This window comes from Vombatus ursinus, unplaced genomic scaffold (genome assembly GCF_900497805.2).
Source record: "Vombatus ursinus unplaced genomic scaffold, bare-nosed wombat genome assembly UNPS02014813.1, whole genome shotgun sequence".
In the NCBI taxonomy this organism is placed as follows: Eukaryota; Metazoa; Chordata; class Mammalia; order Diprotodontia; family Vombatidae; genus Vombatus; species Vombatus ursinus.
The window spans coordinates 17,284,958-17,306,261 of record NW_020954591.1 but is presented as its reverse complement, the minus strand read 5'-3'; the positions used below and the strand labels follow the sequence as shown (position 1 = coordinate 17,306,261).

The window sequence follows — 21,304 nt, the reverse complement described above, 5'->3', positions numbered from 1 at the left end:
TAAAATCCTCCTAAAAATGTAAATAGTTCAGCAAAATAGATTCCCACACTGACCATGTCCAAAATGTATGTCTTATTTTGCATTATAAGGCCGTCACCTCTCTTGCAGGAGGTGACTGATCTGTTTCTTCTTCAGTCCTCTAGACTTCGGGTTTATCATTGTTTTGATCAGAGTTCTAAAGCTTTCAAAGTGCTTTTCTCAACCACGTTGTCATGTAAGTTCCTCTTGTAGTTCTGCCTTTGTTCTGCATCAGTTCAGAGGGGTCTTCCTAATTTCCTCGGAAACTCTTCATTTTTTCACTTCTTATGACATTCCTTCCTATGCCATAATTGGATTAGTCATTGCACCATCATCATAACAACAATAACAGGTAGCATTTATCTAGAGCTTTAAAGTTTGCAAAGTGCTTTACAAATATTACCTCATTTGATCTTCAAACAACCCTGGGAAATAGATGTCATTATTATTCTCATTCTATAAATGAGGAAGCTAAAGCAAATAGAAGTTATGTTACTTGCCTGGGGTCACACAGCTAGTTAGCATTTAAGTAGGATTTGAACTCAAACCTTTCTGACTTTTAACTCCAACACTCTATTCACTCTGAACACCTGGCTGACTTAGTTTCCAGTTTGGGGCTGTAATGAAAAGAACTGCTTTGAATATTTTTGTACACACAGATACTTTTCCTCTCTCTTTGATCTATTTGAGGCCTAATAGTGCTATAGCTGGGTCAAAGCATATGCAGAGCGGGGTAACTTTGGGAAGATAGCTCCAAATTCAGCATTCTTTCCACTACAAGAGGTTGCCTCTCAGCCCAGGAATTATCTAAATCTATGGATTAGTGGGTGGAAACATTGGAAGGTCAAGGGGAAGAGGGATTTCTAGAATACAATGTTTGTTGCAGAGCAGAGGTAAATGTTTGAGTAAGTAGTACCAGGACATGAAAGCCGAGCAGAGGGGATTAAACTTGATGAAATAAGAAAAAAGGAGCCTTCCAAGATTTTTCATTGTTGATCTTGTTGTTGTTGTTTCAGCAGAGGAGTAACATAATGAAAGTGACATTTCTAAGATGAGTCTGGGATCAGTATATATAATCCTATATATTAAAGTGGAGAGCCAGAAAAGACCCTTGGAAAACTGTGAGAACTCAGGCATGAGGTAGCAGTGAAAACACAGATAGTGTGGTGTCTCAGGATGAATCAGAGAAGAAAATTTAATGATTCATGAAATTTTGTGGGGAAAGTATTTTAAATACTATATAAAAATCTATGAAAGGCACTGGCAATTTTTTCCTTTTTTTCCCTTTGACCAAAGAGATATTTTTTAATTTTTAAAGTTTTATTATTTTTTTTTGTTTTTGCATTACATTTATAGATTATTCCTATTTTGTGAAATGTCTCTTGTAACAAAGTAAAATGGTTAAGTTAAACTAATAATAGAATGATCTCACTTGAAAGAGCATTTAATATTTTTCACAGCTATAGCAACTTCTTACCTCTCTAAATCTAAAAATTAACAGAAATCTATTTTCTCTCTAGGCAGCTAGGTGGGGCAGTGGGTAAAGTTCTGGGTTTAGAATTAGCAAAACTCATCTTCCTGAGTTCAAATCCAGCCTCAGACACTTATTAGCTGCATGACCCTGGGCAAGTCACTTGAACCTGTTTGCCTTGGTTTCCTTATCTGTAAAATGAACAGGAAAAGGAAATGGCAGACCATTCCAGTATTTTTGCCAAAAAAAAAAAAAACAAATGGAGTCACAGAGAGTCAGACATGAGTGAAAAATGACTGAATAACAGCACATTTTTTTTCTTTCCTCCCTCCAACCCACTGGAAAAAAAAAATAGAAAAAATCAGTTTCTTGTAACAAATATGTATAAGTCAAGTAAAATAAACTCCTCCAGGGCTGCATACATGCAAGCATGCATGTATATATGTGTGTGTATATATATATATGTATATGTATGTGTATACATATATATACATACACAGATGCTTATATGCATATGCATATACATACATGAATATACGCATATATTCATAACACCCTGCATCTGTTGCCTGGCCTGATTTCAACTCAGCAATCTGCCCCTCCCAGGAGAAGCTCATCAGTTCTAAACTCATTACCATACTGCTGACTGATGCTTCCTTGCTCTCTTATTGGATAGCAGAACACCAAACTCCTCCCAGTGCCTTCCTTCACAGAGGGCAGAAACTAGACTTTTTAGCTCATTCCACTCTTGTATCTGCTTCCCTGCCTAATTTCAACTCCACAGAACAAAATGCCCCCATGCTGGGTACCCCATCCTCTGTTGGTCTACCCCATCCTCCTTTACTGCCTCCCTTTGTATGTTGTCTTCCCCTTTAGACTGTAAGCTCTTTGAGGACAGAGATTATCTTTCTTTTTATTAAGTATATCTCCAGGATTTAGCACAGCACCTGGCACATAGTAGGCACCTAGTAAATGTTTATTGGATTGTATTGGTATATGCATATATATGTGTATATATAGAGAGAGAGATATATAGAGATATATACATGTACACATACACATGCATGTGTAGATGTGTATGTACTTGCGTGTGTGTATTCTACACCCTAAATCTATCACATTTCTGAAATGCATAACAGGATATCATGTTTCATTATCGGTCCTCTGGAATCATTATCAGTCATTGAGCCGATCATAGTTCTTGTAACTTTTTAAGTTGTTGGGTTTTTTTCATTGTTTTTATTGTATAAACCATTCTCCTGGTTCTGTTCATTTCATTCTTTATTAGTTTATTAAAATCCTCAATTTTTATAATATTTATTATAGTATGAACTGTTCTTCTGATTCTGATCATTTTAGTGTGCATCTGTTCATCTAAGTCTTTCCATGTCTTTTTGAAATCATCTCATTCCTCCTTTCTTTTTTTTGTAAAAAAAATTTATTTGTATTTTTATTTTAAACTTAAATATAAAATAAAAAAAGAAAAAAACAAACTTAAATACTAAAACTAAAATAATACAAAATAAGAAAAGAAAAAAGCATCACCATGTGCACAGCAGAACATGAGAGGATTCAAAATATACATCAATAAATTTCCATTCCATTTGAAATTTCCACTTCAAGAAAGCCTATATAATAAATATTACGCATTGTGTTGAGAGTTTCTTTGCTTTGCTTCCTTATGAGTTTTCTTTTGTTCTCTGCTGTGCACCTTTTACTTTGTTGTTTTTCCCCCTTCCACGCCCCTCCGAAAACTACAATTAAGCAGATAGATAGACACACCAACAAATAGATACCACATACATATATACACATATGTGCATACATACATATACACATATGCATATGTATATAGTCATATACACACAAAGATATACATATAAACATAAACATACATACACCTATACATATATACACTTACATGTACATATGCTTAGATATCAATAATCATAGTCAAATATAGACATCTACATTCATATGCAATTATGTAAGACCATACTATACTTATTTATCCTCTGTTTTTCTGAGGGTAGATAACTTCTTCCTTCATAAGTCCGAGTCTTTCCATATTTTTCCAAGTCCACCAACTCATCATTTCCTATACCACAGCAATATTCCCTCCTTATACTGTCTAGTTGTTTTAAATAGTCCAAAACAACATTGATAAATATGGCTGACAGTTTCCCAATTTTTCTCTTTTGATTAAATCTATTTCAGCCTTAACTTTGCCTGAAATCATGATTACCACTCCTGTTCTTTTTTCCCTAACAAATTCTACTCCTGATCTTTATTTTATATTTGTGCATATCTCTAATTTCCTATCCCTCCTGACTCCTCTACTTTACTTCTACCTTCCTGTTACTTAACCTACAACCCCCCAAGGATCCCTCCCTTATCATCCCATTCCCATTAATCTAAACACCCTTCTATACCTACCTTTAACCTATTCCCTCACCCTTCTCTCTAAAGATCCCTCTCTTATCCTTTCCCCTCTCCCTATCTCCTTAGCATTTTATTTCTTTCTGAATTTAGAAGACTTTTATACATACATATATACATATGTGTGTGTATATAGGTGTATGTATGTGTATGTGTATATGTATGTGTATATGTCATGTTGCCTCTTGAACCCACTCCTGATGAAAGTAGGTTCCCAGAACTGCTAGCCCTCCTCCCCCATCTAAATCCTTTGTGTCACTTCTTTCTCTCACACCTCATTTGTACACGATAATTACTCTTTTTAGCTCTTCCTAAACAGTTTTACTTTTTAAAATCATAAAATACTCAGGTCTATTCCAATTTTTCTTATGAATTATCCAATTACTAATAACAATTTTAGATATATGTTTTATATTCTACATACATAAAAAGCAAATAGTCTGTCCTTATTGAGTCCCTTGTAATTAGTATGTATTAGTATTGGTATGTACCTTATATTTTTCTTGGATCTTATATGTGAAATCTTCTATTAAGTTCAGTTGTTTTTTTGTTTGTTTTTTTTTACATCCTGAAAGTCTGATAATTCATTAAATGCCTTTTTTTTTTTTGCTGGGCATGATATTTTCAGATGGAACTCCAGTTCTTTTGCTCTTCCATACATAGTGTTCCAAGACCTGCAGTCTTTTAGTGTCACCACTGCTAGGTCTTGTGTGATTCTAATTGTGCACCATCATATTTAAATTATTTTTTTCTTGTTGCTTGAATATTTTATCCTTGAGCTGGGGGTTTTGGAATTTGACTGTAATCAAATATTATTTGATATATTTTGACTTACATCTCTGTGAGTTTTCCTTGTAGGATCTCTTTCAGGTGCTGATCAGTGGATTCTTTTTTTTTACTTTCCCTTCTTGTTCCAATGCTTCGGGACAATTTGCTTTAATTATTTCTTGTATTATTGTATCAAGATTATTTTTATCATAGATTTCAGTTAGTCTGATTATTCTTATGTTTTCTCTTCTTGATCTGTTTTCCAGATTTCTTATTTTTCTTACGAGATGTTTCACATTTTCTTCATTTTTTCATTCTTTATATTTTGTTTTATCATTTCTTGATCTCTTATGACTTGCTAGCTTCCCCTTGCCCAATTCTGATTTTCAAAGAATCGTTTTCTTCCTTAAGATTCTAGATCTCCTTTTCTAATTGGTTGACTTTCCTTTCATAATCTTCTTATTTTTCTTGGATTGTTTTTTGGGGTTTTTTTTCTTTAGTTTTTTTCTCAATCTCTCTCATTTGATTTTTAAAGTCTTTTTGAAATTCTTCTATGAATTCCTTTTGGGCAGGTGACAATTTGACATTATTCTTTGGGACAGAAGAGGGTTTCTTTGCTTCAGTAACCTCCTCTGAAGATGAACCCTGATCTTCTCCATTCCCATAGTAATTCTCTATGGTTGGATTCTTTCTCCCTTGCCTATTCATTGTTTTTATTATTTGTAGCAGCTTAATTTTGTAATCACCTGTAGTCCTAGAGTATGGGGGATGGTACCTCTGGCCTCACATCCTCCTTCAGTTCTCCCCTCTGGCCTGGAACCAAAACCAAGACCTCAAGCCTCCTTTAAGTGCCCACAACCAGCAGCATCCCATCCCACTGCTTCTGCCTTCACCAGGCGTGTGCTGGTTCCTTTTTGACCCTGGCCTTTCCTTGTCAGCAGAGATTCCCTTGATCTTCCCCAACTCAGATGCCCAAATCCCCTCAGTGTCCCAGGAGTAAAAATTCCTATGACTGGGGCCAAGGCAGCCTGCTAACCCAGCCCACCCCAGGGCTTGCTGCTTTGTTGTTTAAAGAAACCTAGCCTGGAGGTATTTACTCTTCACAGGGATCAAATCTCCTTTTAGGATTTTTCTTCAAATCTTCTCCAATAGGATTGTCCCAGGAGGACTACTGTTCTACCCCTACTCTTATTTATTTTTACCACTCTATGTTCACCCTGAGGTGCTATTATTACCTCATTTTGGGGAAAAATCTGGAGAGCATGGAATTTTCTGACATACTCCACCATCTTCCCATAATTCTCTCTTCTGTCATTCCTCATTTCTTATACTAAAGTAGTACCCCATCACATTTACATACTGTAATTTATTCAGCCATTACTCAGTTGGTGATCATTCCCTTAGTTTTTAGGTTTCTGCCCCCACAAAAAGAGCTGCTATAAACATTTTTGTATAAACAAGGACTTTTTCTTTCTTTGATTTCTTTTGGGTATAGGCCTAACAGTGATGTAGCTGAGTCAGGGTACACATTATTTAGTAATTTTATTGTGTATTATTCCAAAAAGCTTACTAGAATGGTTGTACCCATTCTGATATGTCATTGGAGACCATGGCACCTGTTTACCAACAGTGTATCAATGTGCCTCTTTTCCCATAGCCACTCCAACATTTGTCATCTTCCCTTTTTGTCATCTTTGACACTCTGATGGGTGTGAGATGGAATCTTGGAATTGCTTTAATTTGCATTTCTCTAATTAGTAATGATTTGAAGCATCTTTTTATTTGGCTATATATAACATGGATTTCTTCCCTTAAGAACTTTCTGTTCATATCCTTAGACCATTTATCAATTGGGAATAACTTCTTTTCATATAAATTTGAATCAGTTCCTTATGTATCTTAGAAATGAGGGAATATTTTCCTTGGAAAAATAATATTTAGGAAGTATATGGTAACTATCATGAATAATCTCTGCTATTTGGTATTTAAAATACTTCATAATCTAGCACCAGCTTATTTTTGGAGCCTTACTAAATATTACTGCATTGAACAAGGATCTCTATGGTCACCAGAGTCATTTGGTAAGATATCTTGTACATAATTCAACATTGTGATGATTACTCCAAGTCCCAGAATGCTACAGAGACATGTAAATGAGATCTGGGATCATTCAGAAGAGATTAGCCTAGCTATGCATATAGGAAAAACAAAATGGATGAAAGAAATGTACTGCACAGATTGTGACATAAAGTTAAATGACCCATCAAGTCAACACTATGAAATGGCAACTATCCTCTACCATAAAAAAGAGCTAACATTGCTACATTAGGCTGCATTAAGAGAGGCATTCTGTATAGACCAAAGGAGGTGAGTCATTATGTAACTTGCCTTGTTCAGATCACATCTACAATATTGTGCTCCATTCTGGGTCCTCTATTTTATAGGATATAGACAAAATGAAACAATCTAGATGAAAACTATCAAAGTGGTAAGGGAATTGGAGACCATGTCATATGAGAACCACTTGAAGAAACTCGATGTCTTTAACCTGAAGGAAATGAAATTCAAAGAGGACATAATAGATTATTTTCAAATATTCATATCTCTGTCCTAGAAGGGGGACAGCTAGATAGCCCAGTGGATAAAAGTGCTGGGCCTTAAGTCAGGAAGACTCATCTTCCTGAGTTCAAATTCAACCACAGACACTTACTAGCTGTGTAACCCTATACCTCAGTCATCTGTAAACTGAGCTGGGGAAGGAAATGACAACCCTCTCCAGTATCTCTGCCAAAAAAACCTTGAATGGGGGTTACAAAGAGTCAAACATGACTGAAATGATTGAAAAAAAGTATCATAGAAGATAAATTAGCCTTGTTCTGCCTGGCTCCAGGGGTTCAACTAAGACCAGTAGATTGGAATTTACAGAGAGGCAGAACTAAGAAATACTGCCTGGTGATCAGAGCAGATCAAAACTGGAATCCGTTGCTTCAGAGGGTTGTGGGTTCCCCATTAACAAAGGTAATGAAGTGGGAATGATGTGACCAATTGTCAAGGTTGTTGTAGAGAGAATTCCTGTCCAGATACAGGTTTGACAATATGACCTCCAAGGTCCGCCCTAAGTCTGAGATTCTCTGAGTCATTCTATCCTTATATGTATTCCAGATAGGAACCATAGAGGTCCTGGACTCAAAACAAAAGAAGAGCAGCAAAATTTGTTACCCATTGTTCTAGCTGTGTCCAACTCTTCATGACCCCATTTGGAGTTTTCTTGGCAAAGATACAAAAGTAGTTAGCCATTTCCTTCTCCATCTCATTTTATAGATGAGGAACTGAGGGCAAACTAGGTTAGGTGACTTGCCCAAGGTCACACAGTTGGTAAGTGTTTAAGGTCAAGTTTGAATTCAGGAAGATAAGTGTTCCTGATTTCAGGCCCAGCACTTTATCTACTGTGCCACCTAGCTGCCTCACAGCAAATGTAGCTGAATCTTATCTGAAAAACAACAATGCTTTCAATAATTCTGCTGTGTATCTTTAAGGCGAAAAAAAAAAACAGTATTTTTCTCCCAGTGATTCTATATGACTACAAGTTGTGCAGATCAAAATGGTCTCAGAGGAATTAAAGTGGTACTTGACTCAAAGGTCAATGAAAAGACTCATGGGGAGTATATTTAGGTTACAGCATCAATATCTCTTCCTTTTACATGAGATTTGATAATTTGTTCACTTAATGGTACTACTGATCATGTTAAATCAATCAAGTGTAGGTTATGTTAATCTCTTGCCTAAGAGGCAGAATGCCCTTGCTAAAGCTGCCAAGGTGGAAAGTGTGCCTCAACTCAACAGGAGAAAGCTGGTCATGCATTTATCAGAAGATAGTGAAAGTCCTAATGCATCAAAGACTGGTGCATACACCTGTTTGTTTTGACAAGTGAATACCTGACCATTGAAACTGATTGAACCACTGCCTTGGCCATTTCCCTTATTCCTTCCCTTTCAGTTAAACTAGAATGAAGATACTCAGCCTTCCTAGGAGAGAGAGAAAAGGAAAGATCAGAGTATGAGAATAGGGAGAGAGAAAAGGAAGAAGGGAAGAGAAGTGACATTTAAAGTAAATTTCCTACCTTCAGAATTCCAGAGTGAAGATTCTGCCCCCCCCACTTTAAGTTTAAATCTGGCCTTGCCTCAGGTTGAGTGGATAGCACATGCTTCTCTTAAAACTTGCTCCTTCTTTATTTTTTTATTTAAGACTTCTGATTTCCAGAAGTCTTTATGGTGGAGAGGAGAAGGTTTTGAATGGATGAGATCTATTTTAAAGTGGCTTGTTTTCTAATGTATTTATTTTAAGTTGAACTATGTCATGCACAGATTTACACATCACTTTTCTACTTTTTCAAGTATACCAACTTATTTTCTTTCCTTTAAAAAAAGCTATTTAAAATTTTTTCAAGCACACACATTCAAATATGTCCACCATATTTTAATAACTTTCAAGATGATTAATACAAAAATGCAATGTTTAGAAAACTCCATCTATTATAAAATAAATCACTTTGCTTTCATGACATATCAAGATTGCATTTAAATTAAATAATGTTTCAGGTGATCCAAAGACTTGATGGATTTTACTCCCTCTATGCTCTAATGTATTTGTTCCTCTTTCAGCTTTTCAAGAGAAGGTCATTGTCTACAAGACAGAGTCAAACATATTCAATTCTGCCAAAAAGCTTTCATAGCAGGCTATTTCTTTGAAGGTTTAATATTGTAAATGAAATAGATATTGCTCATATAATGCATTTCATTCATTAATAGTTAAGTAACATTTAGTGCCAATTATAAAGATTCATATTACACACAAGGGCTATGTTTAATATTAACTTTTTATTAATACTTCAAAAGATCTGTGATTTCTTTGATATGGGTACACTTTTACCAGAATAATACAATCCTCCCATGACTTAGTAGATGGTATTCATGGATTGTTACAATGTCAGAAAATAATTCTACCCCCTCAGGCCAAACTTCTGGTAGTAAATCTCTTGTGAACTAACCTCATGTGACAGGCTCCAATCCATCATGGGCCCCTACTCAAGTAGAGTAAAATTTAGTAGAGGAATTGTTGCTTCTTAAAGAATAAAGTTGAACTAAGAAAAGGAGAGGTTTTAAGGAAGGAGTTCTTCAGTATAATTCATCCATCTTTTTTATTCATTCATTCAATTTATTCAATGATTAGATACCTAATGTGTGCAAATCACTGGGTTAAGTGTTAGAGAAGATATAAATTTTAGATAAGCCACAATCCCTGCCATTAAGTAATTTATTGTCTAGTAGAAGTATGAGACATAAAAACAGCTAAATATACTGCAAAAAGTTATGTGATAAGTCCATTACAATGTTGTAAAATGAAATTATGAGGTCTGAGGAGAAAGGTCATTAGAGGGGTCAGGGAAGGCTGCCTGTTGGAGGTAGCATTTGATTTAGGCTTAAAGATAGGAATTTATGTACCTTGAGACAATAATGTGGTTTAGTGGATATAATGTCAGACTTGGAATAATAAAAACCTGAGTTCAAATCCTTTAGCGGACATTTACTAGCTCTGTGACCCAGGGCAAGTCACCTAACCTCTCAGCCTCAGTTTCTTCTTCTATAATTAGAGATAATAATAGCCCCATTTTACCATACAACATTTTACACATACAAACTGTTTTGTGTTAGCTATGGTAATTAGGAGCTTCTAGAGAGGAGAGATAGTAGAGAAGTAGTATGCATATTATGAAAATGCTAAGGAATGCCATACTCCTAGACAAAAAAGTATAATATGCTTTTCTTTAGAATTGTACCTATTTTAAATGCCACACGGTAATTTTTTTAAGCCTGAGTTGTTTTGGAAATCAAATATAGAAACTACAGTTTTCATTTTTTGTAATTTGTAATTTACTTTGAAAATGTGCAGTACTTTGGGTCTAAAAAACATGTTTAAAGGAAAATATATGTATGTATGTGTATCTTCACATACATACACATATTTTCCTTCTGGAAAAAAATGACTCAAAAATGTCTACTATATGTTAATTTAAAAACCCTCCTAAAATGTTTAACAATTTATAGGTGTACAAAAATCCCTGTGACTGATGTGCTAAGAAAATGAAATTTAGAGTGTGTTCACATATACATATAGATATGAGAACCCAGGGCAACACTATTTTAGAATACAAATTAATTTGCAAATCGTTATGGAGGAAGAGGATGGAAGATTATATATTCCCATATAAAACATTAACAAGTATATCTGGATTCTCTTTCCAGACTCCTCCTCCACTTTTTTCTTGCCTGCTGCCATGTCATCCAGAAAAACTTTTACCCTAGAACTTTCCTCTCCTGATTACTGGCTCTCTCCCTGTGACCACCATTTTAGGAAGACTTCCACCTCATTCATGCCTGGACTTTCTCTGTAATTTGTCTCCTTCCCCTCAATAGTCACATTGCCACTGTGAGAAAACTCTACCTTAGGACTCTCCTCTCCTGATTGGCTACTCCCACCCTAAGACCACCTACTATGTACAAATAAGCTTTATTCAGGATAAATTGGAAATAATCAATACAAAAAGGCACTAGAACTAAGCAGATCAGTAAAGGATTCCTTTAGAACTGTCCTGCACAAACTGCAACCCACAAAAAATGTAGAGGATGTTTTCCACTACGTTTTTCACAGGCTACCTGAAATCTTTTGGTGGGACACAGGTTGTACAGGCCTGCTTTAGAAGGTGAGATTTTAATTGGAACTTGAATGAAGCCAGAGAAGCCCGAGAAAGAATCAAACTTTATTGGAAAATTCAGCTGTTCATACATAACCACTGCAACTCATGAAAGTTTCCTATTCCATGACATAGGGAATGGTGATGTTTACAAAACCACAGATTTGTCAAGGTGAATTAGCTTCATTTAAACTTTTTTTCTTACTTGTGTAAAGCTCCACAACATGATTGCTGTCTTCTTACGACTAAATAATTACATTGTAAATTTGTTTATCAACAAATCATTTTAGCAGTGAAGAATTAGCCTTTGTGACACTGCTAGCTTAACCTCCCTAAGCCTCAGTTTCTTCTTCTTTAAAAAGGATTGGACCAGATGGCTCTAAGCTCCCTTCCATCTCTAGATCTATTATCTATTAATGTGATCTCATCCCAATTTATCTTCTTTCCACACTCTTTTATCATGTGAGACTCTTGTCTGTGTCCACCTGTAAACTATCTTCAAGGGCATCCTGGCATGCTGGAGCCTTTATCAACCTGGCATTGTGTAGAGGCCGGTTGAACACGACAACTATAAATTGCTCATCCCTCATTCTTGCTGTATAACTGGCTGACCTTTTCTTCTCATATATCTCCCATAAAGTATTCTTAAAGCCATTTCTCTTTCCCGGTACTTCATTGGTAATTTGTTACAGCCTACTCAGACCCACCGTATACCTCTTTATTCCCCTTTGGGATACCGAAAACTCAAATTTTTTAGAAATTGCTTTATTCCACCATTTAGTCATACTGCAGCTTTAGAAGGAAATACTTCTTTAAAAAAATCAAGAGTTCATCTCCCTTTTAGGACGTTCAAGTGTTTCACTGATGGGGCTACGAGTCTACTGGTGCCCGGGGAGGGTCGGAGGGAATGGACTGAGCCAGAGCGACAGCTGCAGAGCACTGCGAGAGCCATGGCAAGCCAGGCTTTTAGAAAGTTTCTTCCCCTCCTTGACTGAGTTTTGGTTGAAAGGAGTGCAGCTGAGACTGTTACCAAAGGAGGTATTATGCTTCCAGAAAAATCCCAAGGAAAAGTATTACAGGCAAAGGTAGTAGCTGTTGGATCAGGATCTAAAGGAAAGAGTGGAGAAATTCAACCAGTTAGTGTGAAAGTTCCTCTTCCAGAATATGATGAAACCAAAGTAGTTATAGAAGACAAGGACTATTTCTTATTTAGAGATAGTGAAATTCTGGGGAAATATGTGTACTGAAATCACTAATGAAGTGGCTTCATGAAAGTTGCCCATTCCACTGAAGTTCTGAAATCTTTTGTTTCATCACGTAAATAATTTCCAGGTCTCTTGTTTTATAATAAATGGATATCTTGTGTCTCAAAAATCCAATTTCTCTTCATCAATATAAACATTTCCAAATAAAAAATGTAAAAACTGAAAAAAAAATAAATGAGCTTTTGTTTCAGGGAAGAAGTTTGAGAAGAGAACCCTTGGTTTTAGGGAGAATTAGGGCCAATCTATTTCTCATTGGCCTGAGGTGTTTCAGCCTTTCTCTAATCCCAGGTTGTCCTTTACCTTTCCTCTGTCTTTTTCTTTAGTCTTATTTCCTTTTCTTCCTCACCCTTTCTCCTTCTACTACTTTCTCCACCTTTACCATTTCTCTCCTTTCCTGTTTTCTGTTTCTTCTGTCTCTTCTCTTTCCTTTCTTTCCTTCTCAGTTGCCCTCAGGCTATCTCTCTTTACCATTTCCCCTCTATCTTGTTTCTCCTCAAATCTCTTTATTCATTTCAACAAATTATTTATTGAATAGACATAGCCTCAGTATGGAAAAGAATACTCAGAAGCATTGTCTTTACCCCAGCCTCAGGCCATGCAACCAGATGAGGCTATATGTACCCAAAAGAATAGAATCCCAAAGTGGGTGAGGGATGGAAGCAATAGATATTCTTTCCAGAGAGGGCTATGTACCGTAGTTTTACATGTTAGCCTATATATACCATGATGTGTAAAGAATTCAAATTCTTATATTATTGTTGTGTTTACTCAAGTCAATATTACTAGTAATTAACATTTATTAAGTTTACAAAGCACTTTACATATCTGGTCACTCATCGTGTCATTCCCATGATCACGAAACTTCAGTGGGTTCCTATCATTTCTAAGGTAAAAGTAAAAACATCTTTGTTTGTCATTTGAAGCCCTTACCATTCTAGCTCCAACCCATCTTTTAGGATTGATTTCACATTACTTCTCCTAAGTACTCTTGCATTCTGGCCAAACTGGTCTACTTTCTGTTTCCCACATACAACATTCCATCTCCCATCATCATTCCTTTGCATAGGTAGTCTTCCATTCCTGGAACATTCTGCCTTCTCACCTCTACCTCTTTGAAGCTTCCTTCAAGCCTCAGATAAAAGCCACCTCCTTCATTAAGCCTTTTCTGATTGCCTTGGTTAGTGATCCCCCAACAAAAATTGTGTCACACACACACATGTATGTGTGATGCAATTTTATTATTTGGTTTTAATAACCTAAAACTGCATTAAGACTTTTGGGAAACTTTATATATAAACACAACAAATGTGTATAGGCACATATGTATAGAAATACACATGTGTATGTATATATGTGAATATATTATGTGCATATATATACACTGTGTTACAGGTATATAATATATGCATGTGTGTGTATGCACATGCATTATGTTTGTTTATCTGTACATATCATTTCCTCTCAGTAAAATGTAAGCTCTTTGACAGCAGGGACTGTTTTATGTTTGTGTCCCCACAGCCTAGGTGCTCAATAGGCAACTGTTGAATTGAGTGTATTTTACCCCATTCTGTGAGGCAGGCACACCAGATGTTGTTATCTCCATTTTGCACATGAGAAAACTGAGAAGTGACTTGCCCTTGGTCATTCAACTAGTAAGCATCAGAGATGGGATTCAAACTCAGACCTTCCTGATTCCAAGGCTAGTGCTCATGCCATTATGCCTCTAATAATAGTTATTTTATCACAGTGAATTAGTTTTGTTTCTTTATGGATTTTCATAAGTCATTGTCTGTAGTTGAGGATAATTGAACCTTTTAAATATCAATAAACATTTTTTTGAAAATCCATTTAATGTCAATTAGGAATAAAATATTTCCTATATTTTTCATTGTAAGTGTCATAAGCAATTTTTAAATTAACTACAGAGTCATTATATTCTTTCTGTCTATGCATGATTTATCCAAAGACAAGCTAAAAGAATAACATGGCAGTCTAGAATAATGACTTCACTTTGTTATATAATGAATTGGTAATTTCCTTATGGGTTTGAGGAAGAGTGTTGTCACAAATCCTAAATGATATAAATGAGATTATGATGTTTTTAACATAGAAAAAGTTGCCGCAGTGTATGTTTGAATTTGCAATTGGACTATATCCTAATGTTTTACATTGTAGCTTGCCAGAAAAATGTAAACAGTTTCCAAATTGTGCATATCTAATTCTAGTCCCAAGAAAAGTAGAAAGATTCTTATGGATAAGGTGACATTGACTATATTAAGAGATTCCAATTTTGTTTGAAGAAGCTAGATAGGTATAATCAATAATATATTTAACTATTCCTCCTTTATTCTCCTTTGCTGAATCATTATACATCTCCTACACCTAAGCACAGGTGACCCCTAAGTTTCTGTCACTCGCCCTAATTTTTTTTCTCTTGTTGTTCATTGAAATCATGGAAATATATATCATTGTTTTTACACAGAAGCTGCCCAAATCTGTCTATCCTGTTAGAGCCAACAGTTTGACATCGCGTATGGACATCCTATAAGCATATCTAAAACATAGCTCATCTTCTCCCCCTACTAATTCTAGCTCTTCCAAACCTGACTTTTGTTGAGGGAACCACCATCATCCCAGTCCACCCAGCTTTGTAACTTCAGTTATCCTTGTCTCCTCACTCTTCATTACTCCCATATCCAATTAGATACCAAGGATTGTCAATTCTACATCCATAATATCTCTCATACCTATCCTCCTCTCTCTACTCAGATGGTCACAATCCTGTTATGGGCTTTTATCACCAATTTTCCCTCAACTATTGAAATAGCCTCATATGTAATCTCCCTGCTTTCAGTATGTATCCTCTCCAAATTATCCTGAACATATGTGCTAAAATAATTTTCCTAAGGCATAGTTTAAATCATGTTTCTCTTATGCTGACATACCTTCAATGACTCCCCAGCTTCACCACCCCCCCAACTATCTACATAAAAACCAAATTCAACACATTGACATTTAAGGCATTACACTAGAGGCATAACAATCTCCCCCTCCCCCAACACTCCCAAATAGATTAAAATGCAATTGAGAAAGGTTTAACAAAACAAATTAAAATGCAGAACAACATAATGTCAATGCCGCCCTTGAAAATTCATTTCTATTTGTGTTTGATACCACTAACTTACACAATCTGGCTCTAACCTATCTTTCCAGACTTTTTTTTTTCATATGATCCCAATTAAAAGGTTTGACACTAGCCAAATTGGACTGGTAGCCCTGTTCCACCTTTTTTTTTTTTTAGGCAATTGGGATTAAATGACTTGCCCAGGGTCACAGAGCTAGGAAGCTTCAAGTGTTTGGTCTTAGGCCAGATTTGAACTCAGGTTTTCCTGACTTCAGGGCCAGTGTTCTATCCACTGAGCCACCTAACTGCCCTGCCATCTTCCGCTCTTGACTTTACATCTCACATATATTTCATTCTCACAAGCAGTCTCCTGTGCCTGGAATTCCCTCTTCATCTCTGACCCTCAGAATACTTATTTTCCTTCAAAATTCATCTCAAATGTTACAAATTCCGTGAAACCTCCCCTTTATTTCCTCAATTATTCTTGCTCATTCCCTCCTCAAATTAATTTGTATGATTCTTACCTTTCTGTGTTATGAGTCATTCTTCCTCAGTCTATCAGAGCTCTCAAGTTAGCTAGCCACTGAATATGACACACCACGAATGATGGAAGCCAGTTAAGTAATATTCAACAAATGTTTATTGAACACTTACCATGTTAGATGCTATACAGGATACAAAGTTTAATATTCCCTATCCTTAAAGAGCCAGAGATGATGGATATACAAACATCTACATTATAAAATATCACAAACGAGCCAATGATTTAGGCACATGGTGTCCAAGTTTAGTTCTGAGGGTTAGATCTTCATAGTAACACTGACGATAGGAAGCATGTTCAAAGGAAGGTGACCAAAATATTTAAGGGCTTGGAAAATGTCACATTTAGATTGGTTGAAGGAATTCCAAAGGTATTCCATAGGTATTCCAAAAAAAAAAAAAACCCGGAGATAATTTAGTGAGAACAAAATTGCCTACTTCAACTATTTGAATAAGAATAATATGGAAGAGGGATTATTAGATTTGTTATCCTTGATCCCAGAGAAGTAGTATTACTTGATGGAAGCTACAGGGAAAGAAATTTTAGATCAATTCAGTTCAGCAAGTGCTTATTATGCAACTATTTGTTTTTCAAGGCACTGTGCAAGGTATTAGAGATTCAAATGCAAAAATTAAATGACCCTGCCCTCTAAGAACTTCAGTTCTATTGGTGAGATCAACATAAAATGACATTTCATAAAAATTTAAGATGTTGGGGCAGCTAGGTGGCACAGTGGATAGAGCACCAGCCCTGGAGTCAGGAGGACCTGAGTTCAAATCCAGCCTTGGACACTTAACAGTTACTAGCTGTGTGACCCTGGGCAAGTCACTTAACCCCAATTGCCTCATCCAAAAACAAGCAAACAAAAAAAAAACAAAAAAAAATTTAAGGTGTCCAAGGACTGGAATGGGATGTCTTGAGGGGGTAGTAAGTATTTTATTGATATTTGCTTAATTGAGTATTGAATTTTTTGCTAAGGCACACCTAATAAGAACACAAGCTATTATTTTTTATTTCAATTAGACTGGAAGAAAATGGTCAACCCAAGCATGAGTTCTTAACTTGCTTATTGTTATCAGATAATAGTTTCTAGGCAACCTCTCTGTCCCATCAAACAAAAAAGTAGCCAAGAAACTGAAGACCTCAGTGACATGGTTGGCATTTTCATTATTACTGTTGTCCAGAAGGACAACAGATTTGGGAAATAATGATATTTAGCATTTATATAGTATTTTAAATTTTACAAAGTTCTTTATAGGTGCTACTTCATTTGATCTTCACACCAGCACTGTGAGGTGGTGCTGTTATTGTCCCCATTTTGTATATGGAAATACAAAGGTTGACAGAAATTAAATGATTTATCCAGAGTTTCATAGATAGCAAATGCCTAGGGTGGAATTTGAACTCAGGACTTCCTGACTCCAAGTCCAACACTCTATCCATTGTTCCACCTACATGTCGCATCTGACCAAATGAGATGGTTGGTATCTGAATATAGGATTTCGGTTTCTGAACCATAATTTATGACATAAAAATAACTGGCTTTTAACCAAGGATGAAATGTATCTAGCAAGGTCTGGTAAATGTGTGTATGTATATATATATATATATATATATGTATGTATACACACACACACACACACATTTGCTTAGAAACTTGTGAATCTGATATGAAAGTCTTTGAATTAAAAATGGAAGAAGATGAGAAACAAGGAGAATATCAGCAGAAAGGATAAATAATTCTTAGGAGACAATATCCAAGGAAGGGTCAGAAATAAAACTCATTGCTTCAAATGTCTATATAGAAATACACAAAGTATAAATAATCAATGGGTAAATTAGAGAAAGAAAAGCAAGATGGTAAAGGAAATATCATTGAGACTTTGTGAGATGGAAACAGCTGAAATATAAATTTGTAAGAGTATATTTTAACCACATAATAATAATAACTGACATTTTTAAAGCATTCCAAGGTTTGCCAAATATATTATCTTATGTTTCACAATTACTGTTTAGGCTAGGTGCCACTAAACTCTCTTTATAAATGAGGTAACTCTAGCTCAGGTAGGATATGACTTGCCTAAAAGCCTAGATCTAATAAGTCTCTGAGGTGGGACTAGAGTCCAGGTCACTTCTGAATCCAAATGCAGCTCAATTTCCAGCAAACTGTGTTTCCTCAAAAGAAATAGATTAGTTATGTGAGGGGTAATGGAGTGCCTTTGCAGTTTTCTAAGCACAATAACATATTTCGTGTGGGTGGGATAGTATGACCTGTTGACAAAGAAAAAAGTAGATGTTCTCAATTGATATTTTGATCTTGTTTTCTCTGCAAAGAGAACAACCAGAATGAACATAATACAAACTGATTAATGGGGAGTTGATCTCAAAGACAAGTAAGGGTATAGCAATGACAAATCCAAGCCACTTGGCTGATAGGAATGATGTTGTTGAGTACTATCAAATAAAAATAAAAAATTGATTGCTGTGATTGCCAAGTTTCTGGCTATGATAATGGGAAGGTTGTAGAGAATGTGAGAGGCACCATCAAGTTGGAGAAAGCCAAGGGTTGTCCTAGTTTGAAGAAGAAGAAGAAGAAGAAGAGGAAGAAGAAGAAGAAGAAGAAGAAGGAGAAGAAGAAGGAGAAGAAGAAGGAGAAGAAGAAGGAGAAGGAGAAGGAGAAGAAAAAGAAGAAAGGAAGGAGGAGAATCATCTAAACCATTGCCAGTGAACTTTGCTTTAATTGTTGAAAAATTCTCATGCAGGCGAGGCAGCTAGGTGGTGCAGTGGATGAAGCACTGAACCTAAATTCAGGAGGACCTGAGTTCAAATCCAGCCTCAGACCAAACACTTGACACTTACTAGCTGTGTGACCCTGGGCAAGTCGCTTAACCCCAATTGCCCAAAAAAAAAAAAATTCTCGTGCAGATTTTTTTTTAAATGGTGAACATCTAAAGAAAGGAGATAATGATGATAAAGCAGGAATGCTTCATGAAGGATAGATTTTTGTCAAATAAACCTTATTTTCTTTTCTCATACAAAAAATATATATTACTAATCTGACAGCTTAGAAGAATACTAAATACAGAGGCAGCTAGGTGATGCAGCAGAGACAGCACTACACCTAGAGTTGAAAAGACCGTGAGTTCAAATCCAACCTCAGACACACTTACTAGCTGTGTGACTCTATGCAAGTCACTTAACCCCAATTGCCTCACAAAAAAAAAAAAAAGCATGTTTAAAAAAAAACTTACTGAATGGCCAGACTGAAGAAAAGTGCCCCAGGAATCTGGGCTTCGCCCTATACTGTTTAACGTTTTTGCCAGAGAATTGAATAAAAGAATGGAAAGCATGCTCATCAAATTTGTTAACGACACAAAGCTAAGGAGGGACAGCTAATATACTGGATAACAAAGTCCTAATCCAAAAAGATCTTGACAGGCTATAACACTGAGGGGGAAGGATTTCCTTGAATCTAATAAAATTTAATTCAAAAAAGGACAAATATAAGGTCTTATATTTGGGTATAAAAATTAACTTCACAACTTGAAATGAATGAAGAAAAAAGTCTAGGGCTTTATTCAGTAGTATAACTTGCAGGAATAAGAAAGTGATTCTCTCACTTGGCTCTGCTTTGCTCAGACCACATCTGGAGTATTGTGTTTAAAAAATAAAAGGCTAACATAGTTTTAGGCTTCATTAATAGTGACATTATGTCTAGGATGAGTAAGGTGATAGTGTTACTGATCTTTGCCCCTGACAGACCACATCTGGTATGTTGTCTTCCATTCTGGACACTGCATTTTAGGACGGCATTCCCTCTAATTCTCTTTGCAGCTACTTGGACCTGCTACTTCTCTAAATAGAAAAAAATTTACATGACCTGACAACTGCACAGAACTTTAAAAGTTGGGTTTTAAACATACAAACTTTGAGTATTTCCAATAAAAATTGAAAATCTGAATTTTTAATTTTTTTATTAATTGTATGATACAACAGTGCTTAGTATAATTTTATCAGTGTACAATTATCAATTTATCAATTTTATCATCATTAGTCACTATTTACATAGTTGTTTTTCCTTTCCTGATAACGATGTTGCCTTCATCCATAGAATTTTGAGTCTATGTAACAACTTCAGGTTTCTGAGGTTAGATGACTCTCGTAAAGCAATCACTCCAGTTGATCTTCACTTTCCCAACCATTTGAAAATAAAAAGGGTATGTGATTAATTCCTAAGGAGGCCCACAGCCAGCGAGGATCATATAACCTAACTGGACCGATACAATGGCAACTGATAAACCAATTAAAATACATCTAGCATTAGGAAAGGAGAGCAAAAACAGCCCTATAAATAGTGACAGAGCCAGCAGTGTTTTTAAAAGAAAATATTAGTTGCCTGGCAATTCAATGTGTGCAGAAACATCTCAGTTACTGCATGAAGCTTAGGGTTTAGGAAGAACATTGAAAAATGCAAACAAAATAGTGAATGATGATAGCAGACATGGTGGGAAGTACTAGAAACTGTGTCATATGAGGGTCCATTGAAAGAGTTAGTGATATTTATCCTGGAAAAGATGTAAGCAGGACATGATTGTCTTCTCCAAATATTTTATAAATTACCATGTAGAAGACTTTTTTTTCTATTTTTCCCATAGGGCAAAACTAAGAGACTAAGCATAATGTTTCCATGTTAGAGTAAGGTCATTTGATCCTTGATATAGTTTTTTAAAAAAAATTTAAAAACTCTATTAACTGTCAATTATTCAAAAGTGGAGTGGCCTGGCTCAAAAGGCAATGGGTTCCCTGTTTCTGAAAATTTTCAGACAGAAATGTTCCTCTTCAGATGCAGATTCAATTAGATGGGTTGTGAGGACTTGTCCAACTGGAGAACAGTGCATGATTCTATGACCCTGGAGTGAGACACCA

At 35.8% G+C, this 21,304-nt stretch overlaps 1 protein-coding gene and 1 pseudogene across 2 annotated transcripts in view; both read left to right on the top strand.

Moving 5' to 3' along the window:
- SGCG (sarcoglycan gamma) overlaps positions 1 to 21,304 on the top strand; it is a 258,739-nt gene that overhangs the window by 71,165 nt on the left and 166,270 nt on the right. The window lies entirely within an intron of this gene.
- Positions 12,399 to 12,695, top strand: LOC114054396 (annotated as a pseudogene).